General features: G+C 36.8%; 1 long non-coding RNA gene across 1 annotated transcript; it reads left to right on the top strand.

Moving 5' to 3' along the window:
- Nucleotides 1-574: 574 nt before the first annotated feature.
- LOC139692586 (uncharacterized) lies at nucleotides 575-7,196 on the top strand. Its single transcript, XR_011701767.1, has 4 exons — nucleotides 575-670; nucleotides 1,763-1,954; nucleotides 4,747-4,821; nucleotides 7,117-7,196. It is a non-coding gene; the product is annotated as an uncharacterized lncRNA (long non-coding RNA).
- The last annotated feature ends 2,374 nt before the right edge of the window (nucleotides 7,197-9,570 follow it).

The following is a 9,570-nucleotide window of genomic DNA, read 5'->3' as shown; positions in this document are numbered from 1 at the left end:
TTTTTTGCCAATTTAATTAGAACTTGCAAATTATTTTCCCGGTCTTAAAGCATTAGCATCATCATTGGGCTCATTTACTTACATGTGTGTTACGGCATATATTGGTATAGTCATGGACTAACAAGGGGACCACTGGAGACCAAGTCTGGATTCATTCAATGGTCACATGTTGGCTCGTTTAATGACGCGCGCGCATTTCTGGAAGGCCACGGAATTTTATTCTTGGCTGTTGGGCCTCGGAGGCAGCTGTACGTATCCTCGGCACTCATGCTTTCGGCGAGGAAGGTAGCGGTTAACTAGAGGACTCCAGTTCGCTCCAGTGCAAAGCCCTGCGAAGATACGCGAAATGCGGACTTTCGGAATTAAAATGGACTAACAATCCCCTCCGCCTCCTTTCCCATCGTCCCAATTCGATTTCACTCTCCCTTGTGCGAAGTCTCACACTCAATAAGCTCCCCTAGCCTCCCCCGCCTTCCCCCCAAAGTCCCCTCCTTACTTGCCGACGGGTATTCAGTCTCGCCAGTTCGCTTTGAGAGCCGGGATGAAACAGCCGATCGAAGCGGATGGACTGATCGCTACCCTGCAGTTCGTGGAACCCGCGAGGGCATATCGTCGAGCTACTCTGGAGGAGATTTACACCGTCGAAATCACGGGCAGCTCTATATCATTGGTGAGTGGCAATTTCATACAAGCCCACGAGCAAACATACAGTGGTAGATTAGGCTTCTTCATAAACTTGTTCAGTGTATCAAGTTTCTCATTGTCAGGTTTTGATTATCTAGATCTTTGGGCAACTTTCCAAAATTGATGGTTGCATGTTGGTACGTATGTAGTCTGCCTACAAAAATTATTTAGAAATGTGCTTCCAATTGCTGGTATCCGTATATACATACTGAGCAAAGGGTTGAAGTACGTGGTAAATGTGATCTGCAGCTTGGCTCAATCTTCGTTGGTTATTGTCCTGGGGTTGATGGTCCCATAGTTGTCATTGGGGATCGGTATGGTGCGGTGGGTACTGTACTGGCTTCCCACCAAGAGGGCCCTAGTTTCTATCTAGATATTTTTCTGTGTGTCTCGATCCGTTCGATGAAGGTTTTTTACGGAGAGCACTTTGAGTGGGTACAACGTCCGTCGTTTGGGACGTTAAACTGCGGACCCCTTGGCGCCTTTCGTAGATAGTGGATTACTGCCGGCGTCAGGTTTCTCTCCACCCTTCCTCCTTTCTCATCCACCCTTAATGGTGCTAATGGCCTCTGCTTTCAGCCACCGCCCCTAAAATTACAAATATTGCCGATCCTCGGCGATGCTGAGGGTGCAATCACGGCCGCGGTAGCTTCAAATTGTGTGTGAACCCACATTGAAATTTCGATTTGCGACGTCCGGTTCTTAGTCACTGTAGACGCTCAACAATTCTTAATGATTACCTTCTGGTCTACCCCTCGCTTGGCATGTGATTCGAAATGGGGAGGGACAGCAGATTCGATCGCGTGTTAAGCTGATAAAAATTCAACCTTAATTTTGTAGTTTATTCCTTCGTGGGAGACGGTTGCGCTCTAATTAGTATCGCGCTCGCCATCTAAGCACAGGCTGTGCGCTCAAATCTTTTGTCGGAATACCGAGGGACTGGAATCTATTTCCCAGGAATCCGAATATGGAAAAAAAGCAACCGTCCCGGCGCGTTGGAGCTCTGTGAAATTAGCCGCCAATTCCTTAATTTTGTCAGTCTTAAAAAAATGCTAATTTGAAATTGCTTTCTCTGCAGATAGATACGCTTCAGATGAGGTCACTGCTCGGCTGAAACATGACAAACTTCCCTCGTCATTTCATCTGAGGACTATTGCAGGAAAATCACCTGAAACAATGTACCTCTGCTGCCGAGAGGAGAAAATATGGGTAAAATCTCTGGCTCTACTGAGAAAATTCGCCAAATATTTGCACTCACCAAGTATTACAGGTACGTTGATGACTTATTTATATTTTGTCTTAGCAAGTAGAAAAGGTGTAAAGGTTGACACTGTAATAGAGCCGAGAGTAAAAGATTACTATGAAATTCAAGAAAACTTTACATTTGCAACAACTAGTTTCAATGCAAAGTCATAATCCTTGGGTACCATAAGATGATGCCTGTGTATTGAAATTAGATGTGGCAAATAAAGGTTTGGTGGAAAAATCATCCCATTCTCCTTTCATTCAAAAATAAATTTCCACCCAATCAAGCCTGATGTTGAGAGTATATAAGGGGAGAACCTTAGTCAAGACGGGTGACTGTAGGAATATACTAGGGATGTCGTGTGGAATTAAGGGAGGAAGAAGTGCAGAAAGGAAGGATTAATTGAAGTTTGTGGTTTCCGGTATTCTTTTTGGCAACGTTGGAAAGTGGTTCTTTCGAATACCAAGTTTAAACTTTTATTTACCAATGAACTATTTTTTTTACCGGTTAGATTTATTATTTAGTAATATTAGGTTAAAGTATTTTAAGTAAAGTTATTTATTGTGAAATATTTTACCAAATTAATAAATCATTTCACAACGAAAACTTAGAGGTAAAATATGGCACCAATTTCTGGTGGCGGCAAAAGATTTTGAGACCATTTCTTACATATGTAGTATCTGCCAAATCTAGTGATTGTATGTAGATTTTTTTTGCGTTAATATGACTAAGAAATTTATCAGTTTTATGCCACCTAAGGTACAATTACAGTTTTAAATTGGCTTTTTTTGAGTCAAGTAACCCATGTTGAAAACATCAGATCTTTGGAAAAACAATGCAAAAAGTAGCAAAAGAAGCCTGCTTTGTAATCATCCTAATGATGCAAGATTGTTGATATCAAAATATTTATTGAAGTCTTTTTTTCAGATTTCATCATTCAATTAACATAATCTTGTGATGGAAATTTAGTATGCAATTATTTCTTCTGGGAGACGTGGTAGCCAAGGGATTAGATAATTGTTTAAAATTTGGAAAATTCCTAGGTTCACCATAATTCTATTATTTTTAGGGTACTCAACATGCAAACCATAGGTGACCCAAGGAAATCAACTGCCTCATCTCCGCTGCTTAATTTTGGCATGATGCCCTGATTTGCCAAATACCTTTGCAACCTGGTGTGAAGTATTGTCAAACTTTTTAATCCCACATACCTTAGGCCTATGTGAAGTGAGCTGCACGATCATATTTGCAAAAATCAATCTTTGTGCTGATCACTGTGGTTACTCTTGTTTAATTATTTGGTTAGTTTGATTTTCAAATTGCTTTCAAATTTGTTTGTTAGTATCATGGATTTCGGTGAAACCATACTACATGCTAAGCTTATGCTGACTGGGATATTATTTTCATTTAGGTTATCCAACAGCATGAGTAAACTCGTAGGTTGGCTTTGATATACCTCGCCTAGTAATAAGCTGAATTCCTTGCGACATTCACTAATCAACAGGGTAATAATTAGGGGCCAGTTCCTTTTCTTGTGCCACCTTGTGGTTTCCGAGGAAGATCTGGTACCTGAAAAATCCCACAGCATGGATAAAGGGCAGAGGGTTTCAATAGGCATCACTCTGCATCAAATCCAGGCCCTCAGGGTAGTAAACCAACATGCTACCCATTGGACTAACACAATTCCTGCTTATTGTGTGTGTAATATATTTTTAAAAGAGTTAAGTTAACAAAGTTTAAATAATTTCAGTAAAATCAGAATTAGCTTTAATTCCTCACCTTAATTTAACAAATGTATTTTTACCCCTAGTAAATGTGATGTTAAGAACTTGATCAATTTTTCTAGGAGAATAATAAATCATTATGAAAGCTAATGAAAATTTAAATTACTCTAAATAATGTGAAAGTGTCATGTTAAAGTTGCTACTCTCATTCTTTCATCTTTTCTTTGTATTGAAAAATTATTTCAATAAGAATCACATTTTGCAAGATGGATTCATTGTTGTCAATTTTTGCCCAGTTTCTCCTTATAAAATGCATTGACAAATGTCAATAGAAAAATGAATTAAATCAAGAAAGGTTACTCAACTTCGTAAATTTTTAACACTTGCATTTTAGGTGAAACTATCAGCCTCAGCATACTTATGTATTAGTTTCGCCAAAAAACACAGGTTCTTCTATGCAATCGTGCAATATTGCAACAGGATATTGATTTCAATCTCAACAAGAAATAATTATTTATATATTCTATACCGAGGTTCTAGGCTGGTACATAGAATATTGATATTAACAATCTCTGTTCTGAACGACACACTTTGATGTACATTTGGTTCCTGCATTACTCTCTTGAGGCATGTAAACTCATGTATCATTCTACTTTTTTCTCCAGGGGAATCACATGGAATATTGTTCTGGGGATCATCCGTATGCATGTTCTACAAAGTTATCTTCAACCACCATATAGGCCCTTATTCAAAAAATTTAAATTTTCTTACCATTCCTTCCATGTAATATATATTTGCCATGTCTATATTAATCATTAATAATACTTATATCTTTCATGCAAATAGCAATATTCACTCATATTCAATTGGAAATCATTAAATCCTCACAACTTATCATAAATCAGAAATTTTATGTAAAACCCAAATGGCAATTGGTGTAATAATGTATAGTACAACACTGAATTCATTGAAAATGAGTAATAAATTACGTGATTTAAATTGAAAATCGGGTAATTCCTTCTGATGTTTTATTTTTCATTGAATAAATATTTAAATAACAAATGATTGTAATGCTTGTCTTTGCATTTCCAGGTTCTCCATCCACATTGCTTGTCATGTGGCAACGACAGTTTTCCTGGCCATCCTGCCTGCATCCTCAGGTTGAAGGTATTTTTCAAAGCTTTCTCGTCAAAGACCAAGAAATATCAACATGGACAATGGATATCCATTAGACAGTGCAATGTAACGGTCTATCCAACTTCTTTGTTTGAAGACTCCTATACGTACATATGTATGGTCCCTGCACAGTCAAAATATTGAGCACTCATTCATTTGGCTACTCTGTGCAATTTCTTTGTTTCATTCTTTTCTGCTTTTGAGGTAATTTGTGATTTCACCAGATGGTTAAAAATTTTTTTCTATAAATGTTCTTAGACGTTGATATTTTAATGATCTTCATTTGGAAATTCTGATTCTTCTGGCTTTTCTGTTTACCAGTGGTTTTCCTTTTGTGATGCCCATTAGGTCACTTTTGTCAAAGCTGTGATGGTTACTGGGTGTCAGGTTTTCCTCAACATAAGTTTAACACCTACTTTCAATTTCATCCATAGTATCAAGTCTTTCCCTTCATTCTGCCGTTTAATCTAAAATGTCTTTAAATTTACTTAGGAGCATTATTTTCTTAAATTAACAGTGGTGCAAAATCACCATAGCTGTTGAAGCACCCTTAAAACACAAAACTAACTAATTCACTTCCTTCCACCTCACATACCTAGCATTCTCTCCTCTTCTATCACACACATTGAATTTTTATTTGCAGTCAATATGCCCTGCAATAATTCCCACTTGATTTAAATTATTCCCAAAAAACTTCTCCCCCCTCCCCTACCATGCTGCAAACATATTGTTTTCATTTCATTCCAATTTGAATTTTTTGCCATCTCCATACCATTTCAAAGGCTTCAGATACATGCTTATCCACTGGCATTAGCAACTATTCTGGGTGAAGATACACAAACTTGTTTAAATAAGTGCTACTTTCCTCTGTTAAAGGATATTGGGAAGGCAGATGTTATGATTGATAACTGGCTAAAAGTTTCCTTGTTTAACCTTGTTGTTTTTCCTTCTCTCCTGCCTTGGACTCACTCAACACACACTCTTATACTTTCATTCTGTCCTTATTCTCACATCCCAATCTTCTGTACTCCTTGGTTCATATTTGGTCACCTTCTTGGGATATATAGCTCACATGGGCAGGTGAGGAGGGTGGAAGGGAAGGCTAAGCAGTGATTAGAGCTCCTCCAGAAAAAAATTATGAATCAATCAATAAGTCTGAAAAAAATGTTGAGCTTAATTATTAGCCCAGGTGATTTTCCATTAAATAAACATATTCAATAGAGTAAAATACGTTGTTCCATATTCCACTGTACCTCATCTCCCTTTTCTTGAAATAGAGATTCCATTTTTATTTTAACTTAATCTAATAATTTTCAGTCATGACAATATTTAAATATTTTTAAATCTTTGAAATATGAATGCTTTAAAAAAATTCATTTGATCAGCATGCACACACATAAAATGCATTTTAGATGAAAGTTTCTTGCATGGTATTTAGGAGTGATAATCTAAAGTTATTAATTTCAGCAAGCCATTCTTAATCATTGTTTATCACAGATTTATTCATTTTAAGGTCGTGAAGGAAGGGCACATTTTTCCCGTTGGTTTCTTCTGAAGAAACCATTTTTTTCAATTAAATAAAAGAAACATTGTATTACCATTAGCTTTAGCAAATGAATAAAATGTTGAAATCGAGTGAAGTAGCCGCAGTTGCTAATCAAATAATTTCCAATAAATTGTCTTGGATGAATCAAATGTTTCACTAAAATACCATTGGTATGAAATTCATTCACATTTTAATTAAAGGTTAATATCTCTGATATTTCAATGTGGTTGTGTGTATGGATTTCAAGTGAAAGTTTCCATTTTTTTAAATTTTGTAAAGGGGAACCAATCTTTCAATCTTAAAGAAGTAAATATGTCTTTAGCCCTTTTGAACACGTATTTGCATTTTTGCTTAAAACATTTTAAAAGTAGTTCAAAAAATCACATTAACTTCAAATTCATAATAATATTTCCTTCAGATTTTCCTTGGGATGCCTATGCTAGATGAGAAGAGGCATGGGAATCAAGGTTGTTCAGAAAGCTTTCTTACCGAAGGGATGGTGTACATTTCCTTGCTGGTGCCAAGTGGGACAGTGCTGCCAGCATCTAAAGTGCATTTCCTGTGGGTGTCAGCCTTAAATAAGGCCTCTGAATAGACAAACTTCTCCACTGCTAACTTTATGTAAATATTCCTTTGGCCCTATTGAACACAAGTATTTATATATTTGCTTAACTCATCCTAAAAGTAGTTTTAAAAAACCACAACTTAAAATTTATCATATTTTAATTGTTTTCCCCCAGGTCTTCCATTGGATGCTTACGCTAGGTGAGAAGAGGAGCATAAATGGGAATAAAATCTGATCAGCAAGCTCTCACCAAAGGGGAAAAGGAATAAAGGTGTCAATTTCCTTGCTGTTGCCAAGTTGGACAGAGCTGTCAGCATCTAAAGTGGTGCACTGCATATGGGTGGCAGCCTTATTAAATGAGGCTTCTGAATATAATGAAACTCCTCCACCGCTAACTTTGTGGATAGTGGCTATGAGGGTATTTCAGCAAAATGTTTTGGTTGAAAAAGTATATTTGGAATACTAATGCAATTTCCAATTACCTTTTATCTCAACAAATGTATTTATGAGTAATAAAGATGAATGAAAAAATATCTAATTTTTGAATCTCTTTGTTCATTTTGAATGCCTAATTTTGCCTTAATATGCTGCTTAAAATTAAAAAGATAAATACAGGAATTAATCTCGGAAAAAAGATCTTTTTTCCTAGGTTAAGATACATATTGATTTGAATTGATACCTAAAGTAAAAATGACTGTAGATGGATATATTCTAATAATCTAAAAAAAAATTGGTCTGAATATATTTACACCATCTCCCATACATTAATCAATGCGTTATGAATTAAAAGTTTTACAGAAGAGTTTTACTTGATTTGAATGTTGGTATTTCCCGCAAATATCTATTCGAAACATCGAAATGATTGTTTAAAAGCCGAAAAACCGTGATAGGCATTATTTCTATTAATTATCAGCATGAAATAGCTAATTAGTCGCTTTAATATATGTAAAAAATATGCATCATGTACAGCATAAGTAAAATATTAAAATATGCCTTAATCCGTTCGTAGGTGGCCTAAAATGACAAATTATTCTACAGTAATTTTATCCTATCCTGCGTAGCAACTTTGTGTGCACTCGGAACAATTGTTCTTTGGTTTTTATGGTGTAATTATTGATTGCAATAAACATATGAGCTACATTTGCTTGCACCGGGTCAAAAATTACGTCATTCACCGAACTGGACGAAGTCCAATAATTAGAGTTAATTGGTCTATTACATGCCAAAAAACATGGTATCGAATGTTTTCCAAGAACCGGCTCACGCTTCCAAAAAGAGTAGCTCCATCGACGGCCAACCGCTCACGAGCCGTCTCGCAGTACGGTGAGGCCCAAGATGAGTTGCTAAGCCTTCCCGAGAAAATATTCGCGTACTCAAGTCCCGAGTCCACCCAGCGAAAAATATTCTAAGTCCAGAGCCCTTCCCCAGGCGAGAGAGGCGTCGAGTCAGGCAGATGCCTCGGATTCTTCAGGGGAGAGCCTTGTTGAGTTCATCGAGTTGATTTTGAGAAAAAATTGACTAAGTCCGTAGTTTTGCAGAACAAGTAATAGTTCTGAACACAAAATTTACAAGAAATCCAGTAGCCTGGGGGATAAGAGGCGGGCTGCGGTGGCGAGTATGTAAGACATGTTACATCGATTTATTTTTGCAGCCGAAATTTTTTTTTTGCAAAATATTTTCGATTCACTAATATGCACAAAATTGTCACCAGAGATTTTGACGGTAGGTTCAGGATGCCGCGGGAGATCAGGAAAACAATTAAATATTGAATATTTTTGTGACAAGGGCTGCCATTTTTTCCGGCGCCCCGCCGCCCGGCCGGAAAAAATGGCAGCCCTTGTCACAAAAATATTCAATATTTAATTGTTTTCCTGATCTCCCGCGGCATCCTGAACCTACCGTCAAAATCTCTGGTGACACTTACCTGAAAATTAGTGAACAAAAAATTAATTAACGGATTGGTTGAGGATTCAACCAACAGATGGCGCATGCCTTCATTAGTTGAAATCTCCTCAACTACCAGCACATCCTAATACATCCTTTTACCACTAGAGACACCAACATGTAATTTCGAAATTCAATTTTTACATGGTCATACAAATGCATTGTGGGATTTGCAATATCAATAATTGCAATGAATTGCGGGATCACATTGCATGCGTTATGGGATTCGTTCGAGCCTGGGGGACGGATAATGTAAACAATAACGTACCCTTCCGAATACTTCCAGCACATTCTTTTCGTTTGTGCTAGGACTTCATAATGTATTTAAATGTTAGAGAGTTAAAATTAGACAATGCTAAAATTATAAATGAGGCGGCAACCCTAATTTGTTGCAATATCTCTTAGCTCTTATTTAGCTATATATGTTGTTTTTCAATGAAATCCGCCAATTCTTAAGTTGAGAAGAGAAATGTTTAATCCCAAAAACCATAATAGTAGTTAATAATGGCATTTTCCATTAATTCCTCAAGAACTTTTTCAACGTGGTTTCAATGGTCCAGTCAATCTATGTAATTCTATCCACTGCACTGGTTGCCATTTAAACATGTTCTTCATTACTTCAGTCATAGTAACTAACATTTCAATTATAATTAAGAATCATTAGTGCAAGAATATGTTCAAAACC

This window comes from Hetaerina americana, unplaced genomic scaffold (assembly GCF_022747635.1).
Source record: "Hetaerina americana unplaced genomic scaffold, ioHetAmer1.1.p SCAF_4, whole genome shotgun sequence".
NCBI classification, from domain to species: domain Eukaryota; kingdom Metazoa; phylum Arthropoda; class Insecta; order Odonata; family Calopterygidae; genus Hetaerina; species Hetaerina americana.
The sequence above is the reverse complement of the archived record's forward strand: the minus strand, read 5'-3'. Positions and strand labels throughout refer to the sequence as shown.